The sequence below is a fragment of the Labeo rohita genome, chromosome 15 (assembly GCF_022985175.1).
Source record: "Labeo rohita strain BAU-BD-2019 chromosome 15, IGBB_LRoh.1.0, whole genome shotgun sequence".
Classification (NCBI taxonomy): domain Eukaryota; kingdom Metazoa; phylum Chordata; class Actinopteri; order Cypriniformes; family Cyprinidae; genus Labeo; species Labeo rohita.
Window position 1 is genome coordinate 13,355,207 of NC_066883.1, and position 22,422 is coordinate 13,377,628.

The following is a 22,422-nucleotide window of genomic DNA, read 5'->3' on the forward strand; positions in this document are numbered from 1 at the left end:
TGTTGATTTCGAGAGTTGTGTTGGGGAGAAGATTATTAGTGAATAATGACTCAAATTAATCTTTTTCTCAAACAAATCTTTAGAAAACTACTGTCATATAGCACAGAAGTCATATGGAGTCCTTTTGTGGTGATTTTTTAAAACCATTTTTGGTGCTTGACAGTCCTGGTCACCATTCACTTTCATTATATGAAAAAGAGTTAAGGGTTAATAAAGGCTATACTTATGTGCTACGTCATCCACTGGAATGCCACTCTCTCATAAACGCGTGTACAAAAGCAAGCTAGATTAGCAGAAGCAATAGATTAAGGGTTATAATGTTTTAAATAAGGTTATTTTTTTTGCACAAACACATTGATTCAATTCAGAAGGCCTTTATTAACCCCCCGAGCCATGTGGAGCACTTTTTATGATGGATAGACGCAGTTTTTTAGGCTTTAATCTCAACAGCCATTCAGTGCCATTATAAAGCTTGGAAAAACCAGAATATTTTTAAATATTACTCCCACTGAATTCGTCTGAAGGAAGACACCTTCATATACACCTAGGATGGCTTGAGGGTAAGTAAATCATGGGGTAATTTTCATTTTTGGCTGAACTAGCCCTTTAAAATTGCTATATTTGTCAAATGTGAATTTAAAGGGGCAGCTACACCAAAATTTAAAATTCTATCATCATTTACTCACCTTCATGTTGTTCCAAACCAAAATTTAGAGCTTGAGCACCGATGGTGCGAGGACCTTGTTGGAATTGCTTCTTCTTCTTCTTTTTCTTCTTCTCCAAAATGAGTCAAATTTTTGAAGGCTTAAACATGCTGGAAAACTCATGAAACTTTGCACACACACCAAAAGTGGTGAAAATTAACATCTGATATGGGTTGTGGGCGTGACAAAATGGATCGATAGTACTACCTATAAAATTTCAACAAAGTGCTCCTCAAGCTACATTTCACGTACACGAAATTCAGTAGACACATGTAACACACCAATACCTACAAAAAAGTCCCAAGTTACAAAGTACGAAACCCAACAGGAAGTCTGTTATTTAGATTTTTTCAGCAAGTTCTGTGCCGTTTTTGGCATTTTCAGGCGTATTTAAACAAATTCCTTCTAGAGATTTACACAGATCAACACCAAATTTGGTCAGTGTAATTTAAAGCCCTTTGTGATGTTAAATTGTGAAGATCTTGAGTTTTTGTTAAAGGGTGTGTCCATGGCAGCCTAACAAACTTCGATGTTTTGCCATGAAAAAGAAAGTTGTTATAATTCAGACATACAATGTCCGATCTGCACCAAAATTTACGTTCGATAAAAGTTCTGTCCTGAACAAATGCCCAATCAGTTATAGCCATATCGCCGCTTACTGGTAACAGGAAGTGGCATGTTTTATGCTCTAATGAACTTCTCATAGAGATTTAATGGCATCAATGTTATATTTGGTCAGTCTACTCTACTCTAGGCCTTTGCAATGATAAATTGCAAATATCTTGAGTTTCGGTAAAGGGTGTGTCCAGTGCGGCCTGACAAATTTAGATGTTTTGCCATGGGAATAGAAGCCATACAATGTCTGATCTGCCTCAAACAAATGGCCAATATTCTGTTATATTCATAGCGCCACCTGCTGGCAACAGGAAATGTCTTGTAAAGCATGCAATCTTAAACATGCAATGTCCAATCTGCACCAAAATTCACATAATTTGGTAAGAGTCCTGGCCTGAAGATAAGGCCAATATTCAGTTGTAATCATAGCGCCACATGTTGGCAACAGGATACGTCATGCTTTGCACATGCCATGTTAAATGTGCACCAAACTTCATATGTTTTATAAAAGTGCTGGCCTAAAGACATAGTCATAGCGCCACCACCTGGTAGCAGGAAGTTTGGCACATATAAATGACTTTGACATATTCCTTCTATATTTACCACTTTAATTGCATATTGCCCACCGTTAGCTGTTTTCCTGAAGCCACCGGGTGGTGGTGAGCCCGAGTGTGAGGGCCCTTTCAAAGCTGCCTGCAGCTTTATTACTGATTTCTTTTCGATACAACACAAAACAAGACATTTAGCATAATGTCCAATCTGCTCTTTCTCATACAGTGAAAGTAAATTGTAACCAGGTTTCAAAAGAGCAGCACCAACATTCCACTAAACGTCTCATTTTGCACTCTGCAGAAGAAAGAGAGCAATTGGAACAACATGAGTAAGTAAAAAAGACATAATAGTCATATTTAGGTGAACTGTCCCTTGCAAATATATCAAATTTGTAAGATACCACCAGTGTTGATTTAATTTCCATTTAAATTTTCCATGTAATAATAGACAGCTTATTGCCCCAATGTTTGCCATATCAGTGAAATGTCTTTTTAAAGACAACTGAGCCAAAATGTAAAATTGTATTATCATTTACTTACCCTGTTGTTCCAAACCAATATTACTGACTTTTTTCCAAATGACAAAATGAGACATTTAGCGAAATGTCCAGGCTGCTTTTTTCCATAAGTGGTGGTGACCAGGTTTCAAAAGAGTAGCATTAATATTCTGGTAAATGTCTCATTTTGTATTCTACAAAAATCCACTGAAACAACATGGGAATACATAAATTGATGGCATAATTTTCATATTTAGGTGGGCTATCCCTGGAAAATACATCAAATTTGTTATACACCAGCAGTGTTTTAGCTCGGCTTTGAAACACCAAACGCAAATCTGATTTTAATGGAGTGGAACAAAATGTACTTTATAAAATTTCAGCTTTTTTGGAAGTAGATATACTCTTTTTGAGTCTTGCATTATTCAGGATTAAATGCATTATTTATAGGTATGTAAAATTTTTATCAGGGAAACATGGTGGTGTGAGGTACATGCAGTTATGAGTTTTGCTCTCATCAAAGTGAAATAAAATCATTTGAATAAATAATGATGACACAGAAACATCCATTCAGCCTAATGATGCTCCGAAGGCGGAGGGTAATTTTATGGAATATTAATCTTTAAATGGTGCAAATTGCATCAGGAGTTGTATAGACTAAAGGATTTTGTAAGTCTGCCTGATAATTTCACCATATCTCTCCAAAAGCGCTGTCTCCGTTGCTGGTAGAGGATGTTTACTTACGCATATTAGTATGTATGCGAGCATCTCCGGTACCTACTGCAGGTCTTCTTTTGAAGCTACTTTTTCAAAATCACCTTGGGCTTGATCTACGCAAACAGCTGAATCAGCTCTCAGCACTGGCTGTTATTCTCAAAGTCAAGCGTTGTTTGTTCCAGGTTTCCCATCTTAAAAGCTTCGTTTGAGTTCACAAAAGAGCCAAGATGAAGGCTGAGCTGAACCGCAGCCAGTATAACGCCGCTCATTCAGTCAGCATTTTAATTATAACCGGTGATCGCTAAAGCAACCAGAACTTTGACTCTTGTTCAGATTTACTTTATAGGTAAAATACATTATGCGATTAGATTTTAATTTTTTGAAACGTTTATGATAACAGATAATAAATAAGTCTATTTATTTTCTGTTTATTTATTCATAAATACATCTGGAATCCTCTCCCTTCTCCTTTCTGAGAGAAACAGGGGTAAATTAAAGGTGCACAACAGCAGGAGTCGTTGTATGTGTGAGTATAATGGATATTGCACTTCCGAAGTGTGTGTGTGTGTCGTTCTTATCAGTGACGTACAGAATGCAACACAGTTTCCGTTTGGTCCAACTGAAGATTTAGTTTTAAAACTTCAAAATACTGCTGGTAAACAAGTGCTTCGGTGGAATCCAGTTATTTGGAGTGAACAAAAGAACAAAAACAGGAGCAGCCATTGTAAACTTTACTATTTGCCATTATTGTGACAACCTGTTTCTTGTTTTATTAGTTGTGCACAGAACTGAAGAAAACCCAATAATAAAATAAAAACTATTTAGTGGTTTTGTCAGAAATTCCCACAGTGGTGATTTTTGTGTAAGAAGTTAAACTGCATTAAAAACTTGGGAAATTGGAACATTTTCATTGGTGGCCTGGTGTATTATTTGTATGTTTCACTGCATAAAAACTGGTGACAGCAAACACTTTGCATGAAAACTAAACACAGTAAACACTTGTCCACAGCAAAATATTAATAATAATAATAATAATCCTACAAACAAGATAAAGAAAAAACATGTAATGTCTTTGTATAAAAAAGTACTAATGTTACTGTAAGCACATTGTAAAGTTCACTTTTAAAAGTAACGTTCCTCACCTCTGCTTCTAACTATGTTAAAAAACTAAGGATTAATAATTGTGATGTTTCTGATTCATTTATTTATTCATTCATAAGAAGTTCCAGGTTTGCTGTGCTTGTTTGTAGGGGTGCACAATTTAGACTAACTAACCAACTAACTAACTAACTAACTAACTAACTAACTACTACTGCTACTACTGCTAATAATAATAATAATACTAACAATTATTACTGATGTTATTATTAAACAAAACAAGAAATGTTATTATTGTAATATTTCACTGTAAAATTACATATATTTAAGAAATAATTTTTACATGAATTCATTCATTCATTCAAAAATGTTTGCTGTGCTTATTTGTAAGGATACACAGTTTAGACTTACTAAATAATTAATTAAACAACAACAACGACAACAATAATAATAATTTGCATTAATATTATTATTAAACAAGACATGTTATTACTGTAATATTTCACTGTAAAATCACATATATTTAAGAAATAATTTCTACATTCATTCATTCAAAAAAAAAAAAAAACTAAAACACAACAACAACAACAATAACAACAATAACAATAATAATAATAACAATAGTTATTATTATTATTATTATTAATAATAATAATCATAATTAGTATTAATATTATTATAAAACAAAACAAGAAATTTTATTATTTGAATATTTTACTGTAAAATGATATATAATTGAGAAAAAACATTTTTTCTCATATTTGAGAAATTACATTAATTAATGAATTGATTGTTTAATTCATTCATTCATTCATTCATTCATTCATTCATTCATTCATTCTTTCATTCATTCATTCAAAAAAGTTCCAGTTTTGCTGTGCATGTTTGTAGGGATGCACAATTTAAACTTACTAACTAACTAAATGAATTAATAATAATAATAATAATAATAATAATAATAATAACAACAACAACAAATTATTATATATCACAATAGTATAAAGCAAAATGAGAAATGTTATTATTGTAATATTTCACTGTAAAATTAAACATTGAAGTATTTAAGAAATATTTTTTTACAGTAATTTAATCATTCATTAACACATTCATTCATTCATTCATTCATTCATTCAAAAGGCTCCAGGTTTGCTGTGCTTGTTTGTAGTGATGCACAACTTAGACTTATGAACTAACTAACTAACTAACTAATAATAATAATAATAATAATAATAATAATAATAATAATAATAATAATTTTTATCACTGTAATATTACAATACTAATATTTTAGGCTTTTTTAATGAGCTGCTCATGTTCAAATGAACAGAGTGCCACGCTTTACACTGAAACACACAACGCTTATGTTTATTTAATTAAATCATAGCCTTTTTAATTGGATAACTACATTAAGCCATATTAAGATTTCAGACAGGGTAGAGTGGGGTGCATCAATAAAAAAAAAAGTTACACATACAGTAGCTTCATAGTGGACAAAAATGTCTATGTCAAAAAACTGTCATAAAAATGTGAAGCTTGGGAGCACAGAGTTAAGTTTGGTCTCATTTTAAAGAAGACCCATGGCAGATTACTGATGAAGTAGAAAAAGGTTAAAAAGTTAAATTAAAAAAAAAAGTTATAGAGTTTTAAGTTTATGAAAATGCTTTTATATAAAGCATATTTTATATTAAATATATAATTTATGAAACATGTTGAGCTCTAACCAACATGTTGAACCCTTGCCAACAGAATGAAAGTCTATTAACAAAAATAGCATAATTTTACAGTTGAATGGCACTGTGATTAAAAATAGCAGTTTTAATGGGTTTCAGTGGGGACATTTTTGTCCAAAAGATGCTGAGTGTAACAATTTTGTACTTAGTGCAAAATAGATTTATTAAAGGAAGTTTATTAAAGGAGATGAAATAGTAAAATTCAAATAAAAATACACACCTGTGCCAAAATGTATGCAGCCGGCAATAACACGGGCGAAATGATCACAAAAAAAAAAACAAGACTGAAAACGACAAAAATGTCCAAAAGGTTGCACAAGGGTTAAGATTTCAGAGTAGAGTACAGTGGGGAACAAAGCAATTTGCTCAACCTGATGTCATGACGAAAACATAACTGTGGGAACTTTTCGCAAGACTCAAAACATATACCGCCATGTATGTTTATTGACATATTCAATGTGAAATGTCCACTGAGTGGCGCTAATAGAGTTTTGTTTTTTGTTTTCCCCGGAATAGATGAATATGGTACGTTTTATGTGATGCTGGTTTTGTACGTCACCGCAGTTCTGACTTGAAATGTCCATTAAGTGACACTATAACTCTAATGCGTTTTAAAATAACGTACCATCTGCACTACACCTAAACCTACCCACTAGGATCCCTCACAGGATTCGTACCCAAGTCCAACTCCATGCCGGCTGAGCTACCGAGCAAGCTTATGTCATGTGTGGAAAGTGAAGCATATGGAGTTGAAAGCATATGAACTGTGTACGGAAACTATTACAAGTGCTCACTGTTTTACTGCCTCTAGTGTTCATTTCTGATGGAAACTGCAGTGTGTCACAACTGCAGACCACGTATAACCACAACAGCCCAGGACCTCCATATCCAGCATCTTCACCTCCAAGATCATCTGAGACCAGCCACCCGGACAGCTGCTGCAAAATCGGTTTGCATAACCAAAAAAATTCTGCACAAACTGTCAGACCGTCTAAGGGAAGCTCATCTGCATGCTCATTGTCCTTATCGGGGTCTCGACCTGACTGCAGTTAGTCGTCGTAACTGACTTGAGTGGGCAAATGCTTACATTCAATGTCGTCTGGCACTTTGGAGAGGTGTTTTCTTCATGGATGAAACACGGTTTTCACTGTACAGGGCAGATTGCAGACAGTGTGTATGGCGTCGTGTGGGTAAGCGGTTTGCTGATGTCAACGTTGTGGATTGAGTGGCCCATGGTGGCGGTGGGGTTATGGTATGGGTAGGCGTATGTTATGGACAACGAACACAGGTGCATTTTATTGATGGCATTTTGAATGCAAAGAGATTCCGTGACGAGATCCTGAGGCCCATTGTTGTGCCACTCATCAACGACCATCACCTCATGTTGCAGCATGATAATGCATGGCCCCATGTTGCAAGGATCTGTACACAATTACTGGAAGCTGAAAACATCCCAGTTCTTGCATGGCCATACACACCCATTGAGCATGTTTGGGATGCTCTGGATCGGCGTATACGACAGCGTAATACAGTAAAACTGCACATTTTAGAGTGGCCTTTTATTATGGCAAGCCTAAGGCACACCTGTGCAATAATCATGCTGTCTAATCAGCATCTTGATATGCCACACCTGTGAGATGGATGGATTATCTCGGCAAAGGAGAAGCGCTCACTAACACAGATTTAGACAGATTTGTGAACAATATTTGAGAGAAATAGGCCTTTTGTGTACATAGAAAAAGTCTTAGATCTTTGAGTTCAGCTCATGAAAAATGGGGGCAAAAACAAAAGTGTTGCTTTTATAATTTTGGTCAGTGTACAATAATTAAGCCATGTCCCCTGGAAGCGTTTTACCCCAAAGACTAGGTTTGAAAAAAAAAAGAAAAAAAAACTTAATCCCTATGAACAGGCATTATACACTTTTTTACTGCTGAAAATTTAATCATTTTCTGTGAAATCCGTTTTCTCAGGTTCATCTCCAGTATACGCTTTATGGTGAATACTTATACATCACTCTTGTCAACGTTGTCCATAATTGCAACAAAAATTCATCTTGATTTTATCTAGTGGTTATTCTGGGAAAAACAAACAGTAGGGGGCATTTTGCCCCACTTCCTCCCTATATTTTGAATAACTGTCCAGCCCTAATGTTAAAAACGTGTCACATGAAGAAGAGACTAGCAAACAAGCACCTAACAACAACCAAGAATATTGTAGCAACCACTTAGCAACAGGCTAACTACCCAGAACACCCTAGAAGCCGTTTAGGAATCCACAACAACGGCAGATGGCAGAGAGTTTGTTCATAAAATGTAGATGTAATTAGCACAGAAGTTTCAGTGTGATACGCAAATGCAACTAAAATACTAACTTTTTCAGATAACATCCTGTCTGTTTCACACTGAATGGCATTCTCACAGGTTTTTTTCCCCTCACACCTTGGCATGGTGTGCTAGCAGAACAGCTGTGGTGATGAACTCATCCTGAGGCGCTAACACCTTTGCTGTAAGGCGAACGTCTCAACATGTCCTGTTCGGACACAACAAAACTGCCGACTCTCAAAAGCCGTCCCCCACAAGAGCGGTGGCCCACCGCCAGCTCCCTTACATCTGCTGTCCAGCATTGACTGCAGCTGGACAAACGCCGAGGGCTTGGACACAGCTCTGTTTTTAGACCCAATAGGTCTGATGTTCTGACATGTTTTCGCATCTCCCTCCAATTGCTGTTTGTCAGACAGATGTAGAAACTGTTGGGTCACTGTTGACAGAAGTACATGCAACAGCCCCTTTAAATCTTTTAAAAGTTAATTTGCAAGATTATTGTAGGCTGTCAAGTACAGTTGGCTGAGCTTTTCCACCAGTCTTTCGAATACAAATCTATGTGTGCTGCTATAACTGCATGTTAGTTTTAAGCTGTATTGGGAAGAAATCTGCATGGAGAAATGTTTTGCTCTCAAGCTAAATTCCCAATCAAATTCCTATTAAATGACTGCATTTTGAAAATCTGTCAAACAATGGTAAACGTGACCGCACCTTAATAGTATACTAAGGTTAGGATTAGGGTCTAGTTAGGGTTAAGGGTTAATATTGGTTTCAGCGTTGACTGACATGACTAATCAAAACTGTAGGACCGGCTGCATGGAAGGTTTTGTGCTTAATTTGTTTGAAAAAGAATCTTGCTGTTTTTTTCCGACAAATAGCAATGACAAAATGTTTTGATTGGATCTGATAAACAGCTAATTCCATCTTTGCACAGCATTTTACATCTACTTTTTGGTGCATTCATCTGTTTTATTTTAATGCTGTCACCCTAATTGAGATTTTTATGGAGTGCTGGAGGAATTCATGTTTTTTGTTTTGTTTTGTAGGCCAAAACCCAGAAATGACTTTTATGAGTTCATAATGAACAAGTTCATTTTAGCACTTTTGGTTCTATCATCCTGAAGTCAGTGTGTTTTTTGAATGGGTTTTTGGTTAAATGCCTGAAATAAGGTCTGTGGTTAACACAAGCTCAAGATATTTTCATTTATTCCACAACAAATAATACATGAGTAATACCCCACTCATGATTATTTAAAGCATATTTTGCTTGAAAAAAGGCAGTTGCTAACAAATGACTAAATGGGCTTAAAGAGATTGTTGGGGACATTAACTCTTTCCCCACCAAACACTGTGAGACAACGCTTCCCTGCCAAACACAGAATTGTCCATTACTGATGAGACAATGGCAGAACCTGATTTTACCAAGTACAACATGTTCCTGGATCAATATCTTTGTTGACCCTGGAACAACATTGTGATTAACCAATCAGATTTGAAAAAAAAAAATTATAGTTTTTGTGAAGTTTAGGCTTACAGTTAGAGTTTGGTGCTTGCACATCAGTGCCATTTATCTATAATTTCCTCTGATTTTAGGGATTACTCATGGGTAAAATTAGGTTTAGGTGTAAGGATGTGGTCAAGATAAAATTTTTGGATTAAAATGTTGTTCCAGGGTCAACAAAGATGTTGATCCAGGAACATGTTGTACTTGGTAAAATCAGGTTCTGCCATTGTTTCATCAGTAATGGACAATTCTGTGTTTGGCAAGTTTTTGCAGTTTTACTGTATTGGGGGGGGGGGGTGTCCGGGGGAGTCAGAAAACCAGTCAGTATCTGATGTTTGCCTCATGCAGTGCAACACATCTCCTTGGCATAGAGTTGATCAGGTTGTTGATTGTGGCCAGTGGAATGTTGGTCCACTCCTCTTCAAGGGCTGTGCGAAGTGGCTGGATATTGGCAGGAACTGGAACACGCTGTCATATACGCTGTTCCAGAGCATCCTAAACATGCTCAATGGGTGACGTGTCCGGTGAGTACTGGACTGGGGTGTTTTTCAGCCTCCAGGAATTGTGTACAGATCCTTGCAACATGGGGCTGTGCATTATCATGCTGCAACATGAGGTGATGGTCGTGGATGAATGGCACAACAATGGGCTTCAGGATCTTGTCATGGTATGTCTGTGCATTCAAAATGCCATCAATAAAATGCACCTGTGTTCGTTCTCCATAACATACGCCTGCCCATACCATAACCCCACCGCCACCATGGGCCACTCAATCCACAACGTTGACATCAGCAAACCGCTCACCCACACGATGCCATACAAGCTGTCTGCCATCTGCCCTGTACAGTGAAAACCAGGATTCATCCGTGAAGAGAACACCTCTCCAAAGTGTCAGATGCCATAGAATGTGAGCATTTGCCCACTCAAGTCGGTTACGACAACGAACTGCAGTCAGATCGAGACCCCGATGAGGACGACGAGCATGTAGATGAGATTCACTGAGACAGTTTCTGATAGTTTGTGCAGAATTTTTTTGGTTATGCAAACCGATTGTTGCAGCAGCTGTCTGGGTGGCTGGTCTCAGACAATCTTGGAGATGAAGATGCTGGATGTGGAGGTCCATGGCTGGTGTGGTTACACATGGTCTGCGGTTGTGAGACCGGTTGGATGTACTGCCAAATTCTCTGAAACGCCTTTGGAGAAGGCTTATGGTAGAGAAATGAACATTCACAGGCAACAACTCTGGTGGACATTTCTGCAGTCAGCATGCCAATTGCATGCTCCCTCAAAACATGCAACATCTGTGGCATTGTGCTGTGTGATAAAACTGCACATTTTAGAGTTGCCTTTTATTGTGGCCAGCCTAAGGCACACCTGTGCAATAATCATCCTGTCTAATCAGCATCTTGATATGCCACACCTGTGAAGTGGATGGATTATCTCAGCAAAGGAGAAGTGCTCACTAACACAGATTTAGTCAGATTTGTGAACAAAATTTGAGAGAAATAGGCCTTTTGTGTACATAGAAAAAGTCTTAGATCTTCGAGTTCAGCTCCTGAAAAATGGGGGCAAAAATAAAAGTGTTGCGTTTATAATTTTGGTCAGCGTATTAGACAATGCTTCCCAGCCAAACATGGAATTTTCTGTTAGTTATGAGATAACACTTTCCCACCAAACACAGAATTATCTGTTATTTATGAGACAACGATTTCCTGCCAAACACAGAATTTTCTGTTATTTATGAGACAGCACTTCCCCGACAAACACTGAATTTTTCGTTATTTATGAGACAACTCTTCCCTGCCAAACGTGTCATCTTTCCATTACTTATGAGACAACACTTTCCTGAAAAAAAACAGAATTTCATTGTTATACAGTTAGGGGCACTATTACATCTCTGCTGAATGAGTACAGAATCTCCCGATCAAAAACACAGTTGAGGAAGATGCAGAAATGATCTCATATGCGATGATCAAATGTTGATGATCGCTTATGATCATCAACATTTGATAAACAGCATATTTAAAACAAAAAAAAAAAACACAAAAAAAATGTTACGGAGTGAAATGTTGATCCAGGAAGTGGTGTGGTAAAGGACTGTGCAAACTTCGGGAGTGCTCATGGAAGAAATCGAATGCATTTATTGATCATCATACTCAATATGATACAGATGTAGTATCTTTTTTTCTTTTCTTTTTTTTTCAGTTTTGCTCAAAATGTTTTTTTATGAAACTCACCTACATTCAACTGTTAAAAATGCTTGAAGGTAGAATAGGGATGGGGGGGGTGGGTAAAAGTAGAGATCATTATTTTGCTTGTTTGGATATTCCTACAACAAAATATGTACTTTTCTAATAGCTAAAATAAATCATTTGATATTTCATTTTTAGAAAATTGCCTTCAGTTTGGCTTATTTTTTGGAAGTGTTTAGTGTATATTCTTGTTAAAAAATTTGCTTGACTTTAGTTTAAGTATTTTATTGAATTAGCATGCATCGTAATGGCAAACTGCAATTTCAAAGTAGCTTTTCCAACTCTACTATTCAGACAGTCTTTGCAAGTAACTTGGTCATTCGCCTGAGTAAACTGTGATAATTTCCTAATTAAAGCATCCGTAACTTAATTAGCAGTAAGGATAACTTCACCAACTCTCATTAATCATTACATAAACCACCCTGCACCCTTTCCGATACATGCTTTAGTCCAGATCCAAAAAATGGGTTTGAACCCAGTGATTTTCGGCCCATTTTCTAACTCTCATTTGTCCAAGGTCAAAAAGGTGAATGAGCATGTTTTAAAGTCTCCCACGTGACAGAAGTGCTCTCTGCTAGAGAGTTATTTTAAATACTCGCTCGGAGAGGTAACGCAAGGTCAGAGGGAGGACTGATGCGCCGTTCCCCCTGAAATCCCATTAATTTTCACCCTCACACACAAATGAGTTATTAGGGGAAATTTGTGATTCAAAACACCTCTGCAAAGCTAAACCCAAACCCTTGATGGTGTAGCATGTGTATTAAATCAGGCAAAAATACGACTTATTGGTTTCAGAATCACGAATTGACAAAAGAAATGGACTTTTATTCTCATTCACCCCATCTGGTTTTATTTATTAAATGAGAGTAAAGTCAGCATGAAGTCAAAATTGACCAAATTTTGCTCAAAACACTTCTTAGTTGTAGTCTTCTGAAGCCTGAAACTTTGGACCCCATCGACTTTCATTGTGTGGACAATGAAACTGCTTCACAGAAGAAAGAATATCATTTTGCATGAGGGCAAGTAAATAACGACGGTTTTCATGTTTGGGTGAAGCATTAATTTAAAAACGCAAACATCATGCATAAACAACTCTACATAAATTAAGCTTATAACTGCAAAACAAGCTAGTGGGATGCGGATATAAAAGGGGTTTTGAATGCTGTTTCATGCTGACTTTGTGACTCTGCTGTTGTGGGCTGATGTTAACAGCTCTATTGGAAGGTTTTGTTGTTGAGCTCAGGACCTTTAGCCTAGCATAACACATGCTAAGCCATGACATTCAGTAAATGCCCCCAAAAGTCAGTGATCCATGTCTGTTGTCAAAAACCTAGGTGTTTTCTGTGTGTCAGCTGGGTGATTGATACCAGATAAAATGTCAGAAGGTCGTTTTTGATGGCTTTGTTCTCCTCGAGCCTTTTATGGGAGGAGACATTAAAAGATCTTTTGCTTCTTCTTCTGGTAGACTTACCACTACAGGAAATATCTAAACATACAGTACTGAAAATTGAAGATGGCATTGAACAAATTACTTTTATAATAGGGTCAAATTATTTTTCTGTGATGTACATGCAATGGCACAATCGAGCTGTACTATGAAGTTATTACAGGAACAATCCCCGCAGATCAACCTAGAGTTATGTGTCTTGCTCAAGGGCGCATTGGTGATAAGTCATGGCTTGCTCTTCTCTAGGACTGAACCAGCAACTTTCTGGTTAACACGTTTAATTATTCACCCTGATGTCGTTCCAAACCCGTAATACCTTTGTTCATCATCAGAACACAATTTAAGATATTTTTGATGAAATCCGAGAGTTTTCTGACCCTGCAAAGACAACAACGCAACTACCACTTTCAAAGCTCAGAAAGGTAGCAAGGACATCGATAAAATAGTCCAAACAGAACTAACTCAGTGACCTTTGAAAGCAGTGACTACACGTGAATTTTTGTTCTATTTGTGTCTTTCATTCTTTCAACGCATTAGTGGATGTTGTTTGTTTTGGAGTTAGCTGATTTGAAATGAATGTGCTCCTCATCAGCAGATGTAATCATCTAATAGATGCAGTGCATTATGGACCTGCTCGGATGATACGGCATCAACACCATCCGGTATCTTTTAATCAGGCCGAAATTAAATCTTTGAAATTGATTTCGTTTTACGTGTTTGCTCTTGTCGGCAATAATTACAAACCCCACCACGAAGCACCACGCAGCACACCTACTGACTCGAATGCATCTTCCCAGATATAACAGACCTGCATCTTGTCATGTCGATTATAAAGCGTGGAAGTCCAGAGGGAGAATGCTGGCTCTTCACCATCTGTGCTAATATTCTAAAAAACAAGTCTGCACGAAGGGCCGAAACAGTGGGAGAGAAAAAGAAAGAGAGAGAGACATTGACAGCATTGATGTTCAGAACTGGGTAATGACCTGCCTTCACCTTATCTTCAAAAACAATAATGCCAGTATCATTAATTGGCTTGTCAGCACAGATGCGACTAGAGAGAACAAGGAGGGGCGGCACAGGGAGTTTATTCTGAGTGCTTCAGGATTTTGTATTCACCTCTCCAAGAGGTTACAACAGACTGCTCTAAGTATTGTCAAGTGTACTTGAAAAACTAGCCATGTTTGCTAACAACGTAACAACTGTAGTCTTAATGAGAGAGTTCCTCTGAAGAAACCCTGATGAAATGCCTACAGAGATATTTCACCCAAAAATGAAAATTCTGTCAATAATTAGTCACCCTTATGTCGTTCCAAACCTGTATGACCTTCGTTCATCTTCGGAGCACAAATTAAGATGTTTTTGATGAAATCTGAGAGCATAGACAACGACACAGCTTGAGAATGACATGGAGGAGAAGACTACCTCACTACCTTTCTGTAGGTCTTTTATGTAGGGTCAGAAAGCTCTCAAATTTCGAAAATATATTAACCTGTGTTCAAAAGACTTGTGTTCTTATCCAGACCAAAAAAAGAGATACATTTAGTCTTAGTTAATTTCCAATACAACCCTCAACTTCACTCACTTGGTGGTTCCAGGGGCTATTCAAGGCACGTCCAGCCTATCTACCCTCACCCCGGTGGGCATGAGAGTAGGCTGGCATCCCCTGTTCTGGTTCTCCATATCTATAAAAACTAAACTCCAGGGGCTTTTTCGAGTGATGCAAGCCCACGTCCCCTTCACTCTGGTTGGCATGGGAGTAGGCTGATGCCCCCTACTCTGCCAAATATTGCTATAAGTTTGATTGCAACATATAATAATTGCTGTTCACCATCTGTTTGATTATATTATAGTCTTTAACTAACTGATTTTATTGTACATCTGTGCCATATTTCTCACCACTGATAAGCTACTACTAAATATATTGTAGAAACGTTCACTTTTGTAGAAATTTTCAGTAAAGCTGCTTTGCAACGATTTGTATCATGAAAAGCGCTATACAAATAAACTCGAACTGAATTTAATTGAACTCACGTAATGTTGTAATATATAAATTTATGATTTTAACAATATACCAGCATAAAGTGGGCTGGTACATACCGGTACGCAGTACTGGCACTTCTATATTTTAGCCTTTTGTGCACTTGCTCTTTTTCGTCACACACATGCATATCATATGCACGCCAAAGTCAATTTCAGTGTACGAATAGCATGCTACATAGAAGCAGAAAATCATGCTATTGAGACCGGGCTCTCGAATCAGTACATTAGAATGAAAACAATACCTTAAAAATGAAAAGAACCGATCACATAATTTTAAACATAATTGTAAAACCCTGGAAAGTCTAAGGATCCAGTAAGCGAAAGCATTCAGTCAGTAAGTTCAAAACAGCGCTAATGCAGAGAATAGTGACTTGCGTTCAGATGTCATTAAGTTATTCTTTTCAGTGTGTTTTTGGCCTGAAAGCAGGAGTGCTTTATAATGAATGCTGGTTGAAGGTGTTTTAAACAATGCAAATGAATCCATATAGTAGTAGTATAGATTATCAGATTACTAAAAAAATGTTTTAATAAGAAAAATTGTCATTTTAATGACTCATTATTACAAGAAAATGTATTGTTTAAATGGTGTAGCATCTCACAAAAAAAAAAAAAAAAAAAAAAAAAGTTTACCATCGTAATAAACTGATTGGACAACATTTCTGACATATATTTTGCAAACTTAGTAACATCAAATCTGCTGTGTGCTGGGCTAAATGTGCTCACCAGCTTTTTCCATCACCCTGTTTTTATGCGAATTTTTAAGTATTGCATCAGAAATGCCAAATGGCAAATTAAATTCCCACTCGCCCCTTTGGAGTGGGTCTCGAACCTGGGTCTCCGGTGTGGGAGGCGGGCGCACTAACAAGGAAGCAAAAGACTACAGCCTGTAGCGTCAGTCGGTAGTGCGCCTCTTGAGATCAGGGGAGTAAGGTTTACATGCACAGCACCTACCACTGGCTTCCATTACATGTGTACATATGGCGATGTTTTACCAGCTGAGAACTCACAAAGATCTTATTAAATATGTAAAGGAGTCATACCTGTCCTTTTCAAGGTTGCATCTTGTGACATAACATCCTCGTTTTGGTTTGTAGATGTCCTTGGTTTGTTTTGCCTTTGTGTGTCAATTGAAGTCCATTAGAGGTTGTGTGGAAGTATACTGAGACCCCTTAAAAATGTGGGTCTTGTTCTGTTTGTTTGGTGTGCACCAAGGTTCAGGCTTGAGTGTTCACGCTTCTAAAGAACCGTGCTAACAGAGCAATCATCAGAGTTTGTTCTAATTGATGACTGCTCTATTAGCATGGTTCCTACCAAGCAAATGTTACTTTTAGGCCCTGCTCATAATAATTTGAAAAACTAAATTAAATAAATTAACTGTAATTAAATATATATTAAGAACATTTTTAATGTTTTTTTTTGTTCTTTAACCCACATTTTTGTTAACGAAGTACAGTACTGTTGAGGTCAAAAGTTTACATCCCCCTTTCAGAATCATTAACACAGCGTTGTTCCCTGAATGATCCACATGTGTTTTTTGTTGTTGTTGTTGTTCATGAGTCCCTTTTTTGTCCTGAACAGTTAAACTGCATGCTGTTCTTCAGAAAATTCCTTCAGATCCCACTTGGTTTTCCAGCATTTTTGTGTATTTGAACCCTTTCCAACTATGATTGTATGATTTTGAGACGCATCTTTTCACACTGAGGACAACTGAGGGACTCAGGTTCAAACGGTCACTGATGCTCCAGAAGTAAAAATCATGCATTAAGAGCCGGGGGGTGAAAACTTATGAACAGAATGGAAAAAACTATTACTTGTGGACTATGTGTAAACATCTTGTGTAAACATCTTTTATGTGAAATATCTTATTTAGGTCAGTACTAAATAAAAAAAAAATAACATGCAGTTTGTATGATCCCTCTTATTTTGGTAAAACAATTAACATTTTTAATGATTCTAAAAGGGGGGTGTAAACTTTTGACCTTAACTGTATTTACTTGACCATCAAAAAGGCACTCAACCAACTGTGAAAAAAGAGGGTCTTTTAAAACAGAAAACAAAATAATTATTACATCCCTGGACTAACTGATTTTGAAAAAATAAATAAATAGATGTTCAGTTTTAAACTGAAGGTGATTGCTTGAGCATTTGGCTATGAGTACGCAAACTGGCTTAATGGAAGTATTACATTAAAACTGCAGGACGCGGACAGGAAATGGGTGCCCAAATGTTTGGAATGTTCCTAATTAGTGATGGTTGATTATGTGATGGATAACTAATGAAGTGGGCTTTAATTGAAATATTCAGTGTTTATGAGACTTTTTGGAGCTCAATTGGACAAGGTCCTTTTTAATGTGCTGAAGCATTTTTAGCACTAATTGAAGACTTCATTAGACAACTTGATGCCACTTGCAGTAAAATTGTTTAATGACTCTAATGGAAATTTTGTTCATGCTTTGTTGGGCCGCTAACATTTTTTTCCTCTTTTAATTCCCTGTTGTGAATTTCAAATGTGTTTTAAGCAGCTACAGGTGCACGGACCAGGAAAGCTTGTCTACTGGTTTCGGCTGCCAATGAAGAGCGACACAGTAAGCTTTTTAAATAATTGACACCTCACTTCTGAAAACACCTTGTATGCCGGAAACTTCAGAAGGGACAAGAAACGATGAAAATTGGTAAAAGAAAAAAAAAAAGTTGGTCTCACAGAGGAAATATAACATTAACTTGAATGATTTCCTTCCTGTCACAGGTAAAATTACATTGCCGCCATTTGATTTCCCCATGCTGACTCACATAAAAGCCTCGACGGTGTTCCTGTGCTCTCTCTTTCAGTTTTTACTCCGAGCTAAAGCCTTTCCCTAGAAACCAATTTTGCCACTTCATCATCAGGTCAAGTGTTAACCATTCCATTTTGCTGCCGTAGCTTTAGCAAGCTCAAATTTGTAATTGTGTTTTTTGAAAATCCTACCTCATGCCGTAGCCTTGCGTTAGCTGCCTCGGCCACACATTCTAATAGCGGCGAAGTGAAAACGTAGCCTCAAAACAATGATAAAAAAGCCATGGGTTTGTCGAAAGCTGTCATGTTTGCCGCCAAGTGTGGACTCCCACGAATCCACTTCAGTTGAAATTGCCCTCAGTACTGCTTTCATAATACAGATAATTTCATTCATAGTGGTCAAATACTGTTCCCACAGGAACATTACGCAAAACCTAACGTGGAAATTTCTGCTGCCATTCACGAGTTGTCCTGCTGTTGAGATAAACTGCGTCGTATATAATTCCTCCTCTTTTTGTGCACTTTATTGAAATTCTTGTGCCAGTAATAAAAGTCATGCCTATAGTATCAATTCTGTGCAAAAGCACAGCTCTGCATACAAAACTCTACTCACTTCACATTCTTAGCTGCACTGATAAAAGATGGCCTTCAAAATTCAACATTAAAAGGGATGGTTTCACATGGTCAGTCACAAAACGCACCCTGTATTGTCTGTAAATGCATGCTGCAGGTTTGCTCAATGCCTTTGTAAATCAGATTCACTTACAACTCTCCCAGAAATCAATACTTAGTCATGTTTTTACTCACCGTCGAGTCCTTCCAAACAATATGTTGTATGGTTTTGCTGTTTCTGTGGAACACAAAAGTGCACTTGTTGTTTAGCAAACTATACTTAGTTACCTGTGTTAATCCAATTGATCTGTCCACTGTATTTGAACTGACAATATGAAATCATTCAAAGTGCAAAACTATAATCAACTGTAGAATAGCCTACTGTACATCTATTAAAGGGATAGTACACCCAAATATGAAAATTCTGTCACTAATTACTCACCCTCATGTCGTTCCAAATCCATAAGACCTTCGTTCATCTTGGGAACACAAATTAAGGTATTTTTGATGAAATCCGAGAGCTTTTTGACCCTGCATAGACAGCAACGCAACTGACACGTTCTAGGCCTAGAAAGGTGTAAGGATATTGTTAAAATAGTCCATGTGACTATAGTCTGTGTGATCAGTGTCTCAGCCATATGAGAATACTTTTTATGCACAAAGAAAACAAATATAATGACTTTATTGTGGATATGATAGATTAATATGATAGATATAATAAAAAATGTAACATATGCTAGATTTTTGTAATGAACAGGCGTAAAGGTTGTTATTTACTGAAAGCCTTGCTCTCTGGTATAGCCTACCTGCTCTCATGACAAAAACATACCAGCGGGAACTTTTCGGCGAGACGCCAAATATGTACCAATAAGTACATAGCACTGCAGTTTCCAACAGAAATGTCTGAAGAGTGTTCGTTTTTTCCCCCAGAATAGATGAACATACATATGGTACGTTTTATAGTAAATGCTAGATGGTATACTGATGTACTGTACGATAATTACTGTTTCTGCTTTATTGTAAGGTGTAGGTTTAGGGTTGTGGTAGGTGTAGACATTAATAAAACACAATCTAATGGGTAGAAAATGTAATTTATTTGACATTGTAAAATAATTTACCATCTGCACTACACCTAAACCTACCCGATAGTATGAACAAATGTGAATTTGATGTAAAAATGCAGTCGCAAGCATGCCGTTTAAGCCTGTTTTTTGATCTCTTATCTTTCAGCTCTTTCATCATGAGTCATGCTTTTCACAGGATTTGTACTCAAGGATTCCACATCTGAAGTCCAATTCTGTGCCGGCTGAGCTACCGAGCAAGATTGTTACTTCCTGTGTTGTGTCCATTTGTGCTACCCTGTCGTGTACACTTACCTCAACCCTAAACCTACTCTTACTGTATTAAAAATACAGTGTTGGTAGCATAAACTCCTCTGGAGTTAATTTCTTTTGATTTCGCGTCTCAAAAAAAAAGTTCCCCCAGGTACATTTTTGCCATGAGACCAGGTTGGGTATAGCTTTCAAACAGTGTTGGGGCTAACGCAGTGCAAATAATGTGAATTATGTAATCAGACTGCTTTTTTCAAGTAACTAGTAAAGTATTGCATTACTTTTAAATTTACAAGAAAATATTGGAGTTACGTTTTCAAATAAGTAACACAAGTTACTTTGTTTTTTTTTACTGTTTGTTTTCCCATTTATTCACTGACACCTTTCTTGTCCTCGTGTTGAGAGAAAACAGGAGTGAGGTGCAGAGAGACTTGGCCATAAATGTAACTTTTGGAGGTTTTATTAATAATAATATACAGGCAAGGCCAGCTCAGGTGACAAAAAGTAACACAAAAGTAACGTAATGCATTATTTTTCACAAAATTTAACTAAATAACACAATTAGTCCTGGAATCTGATTGGCTGAGAGGAGTGTGATATTCAAGTGATATTGTAACTCTGCTATCACTCTGCTTGCAGCATTTCTCACAGCAAATATTTTATAAATAATAATATTTACGTGTCACGGAATGTAGTTTTAAGAGTTTTATGACTCATTTAGGACAAATATGCAGTTTGTTAATAAAGATAACATTTATTCAAAAAAAATGTATGGAGTTACACAATATTAAAATGGATTACTTTTAAGGGCCCGTTCACATAGAGATGCATTTAACTGTGTACGGTACATAAAAATGTTGTATCTGCATTTCGTCCAGACGGATCTAGCATTTTTGGAACCTGAAACTGCTTTTTTTTTAAACCGGGTCCCAGAGTGGATAAATCTGAACATGACACCCTTGCATTTTCGTGTGTACAGCCAATCTGTATATTTTGTAAAACGATGATGTCATCACCCCACGTCTCGACCCTAATCAGACACCGCTACATCACGTAACAGCAACAACAACATTAACAAATAATGAACACAGATTAATTAATGTATTGTTCCATCTTTGTTTTTTTCTTGATGTGTTGGGTTTGTATACAGCGTGCAAGCTTTATGCACATGCTCAAAGTCTTCTTCTCCATTTTTAGTGTATCACTGTGGCAGAATTACAGCGCCACATATTGGCAGTGTTGGGGGTAACGCATTACAAGTAATGCAACTTACGTAATATTATTACTTTTTCCAAGCAACTAGTAAAGTAACGGATTACTTTTTAATTGACAAGAAAATATCTGAGTTACTTTTTTCAAGTAAGTAACGCCAGTTACTTTCCCCCCCCATTTATTGATCAAAAGCTCTCCTCTCCCCATGTTGAGAGAAATCGGGAGTAACATGTTAGTCACAAAAAACAGATTCAGTATTCCTCAAAATGAATAAAAACAGTGAAATTCAACTCGCAAACCTGCAATAATTAAATATGTTAAATAATACTAATATTCTAGTATTCTATGCATTTAATCCCATTTTATTAACCAATGTCTTTGCTGCTGACCTTCGATGATCCAATTCAACCATACTAATAAGCAAAAATTACTCAAGATAATCTAACATTTGTTTTCCTTTTTTATTGCTGAAGAGTTGACATTTTTTCTTGTGCGGCCTACTGTACAGACGTGAATTTACTTTTCTCAAAGCCTGAGGCTTTTGGTATGAAAAGGCTTTTACATTTGCCAAAAATAGAACTTTTTATATTAAAAACAAAGCAAGCCCTGTCCAGATTTAAAAAGTAATGCAAAAGTAAAGTAACGCATTACTTTCCATAAAAAGTAACTAAGTAACACAATTAGTTACTTTTTTAGGGAGTAACTCAATATTGTAATGCATTACTTTTAAAAGTAACTTTCCCCAACACTGCATATTGGTCTGGCATGTATACTACATAGTTTTGAGTCAGTTTGGATAGGGAATGCTCTAGCTTCATGTGAAAGCCAGAGCCCCCAAAAGTAACTTTTCCCAACCCTACTCTCAAATCACATATTTGACACCTCATGTTTGACATTAAAGAAGTTTGGTTACAGGAAATATGAGAACCAGTGACATTCAGTGTCACTGACATCCAGCCAGCACTATATTTGATTTGAGAGCAACGTGTCTTAGATATTTTCAGTGAAAACCACAATG

The 22,422-nt window shown here is 36.9% G+C and overlaps 1 protein-coding gene across 1 annotated transcript in view; it reads right to left on the bottom strand.

The window, feature by feature from the left end:
- The window catches only part of cadm2b (cell adhesion molecule 2b), a 361,384-nt gene extending 340,805 nt beyond the window's left edge, over positions 1-20,579 (bottom strand). The window contains exon 1 of the mRNA XM_051129580.1: positions 20,575-20,579. The gene's annotated coding sequence lies outside the window, so the exon portion shown is untranslated. The remainder of the gene's footprint in view (positions 1-20,574) is intronic.
- Between the last annotated feature and the right edge of the window lie 1,843 nt (positions 20,580-22,422).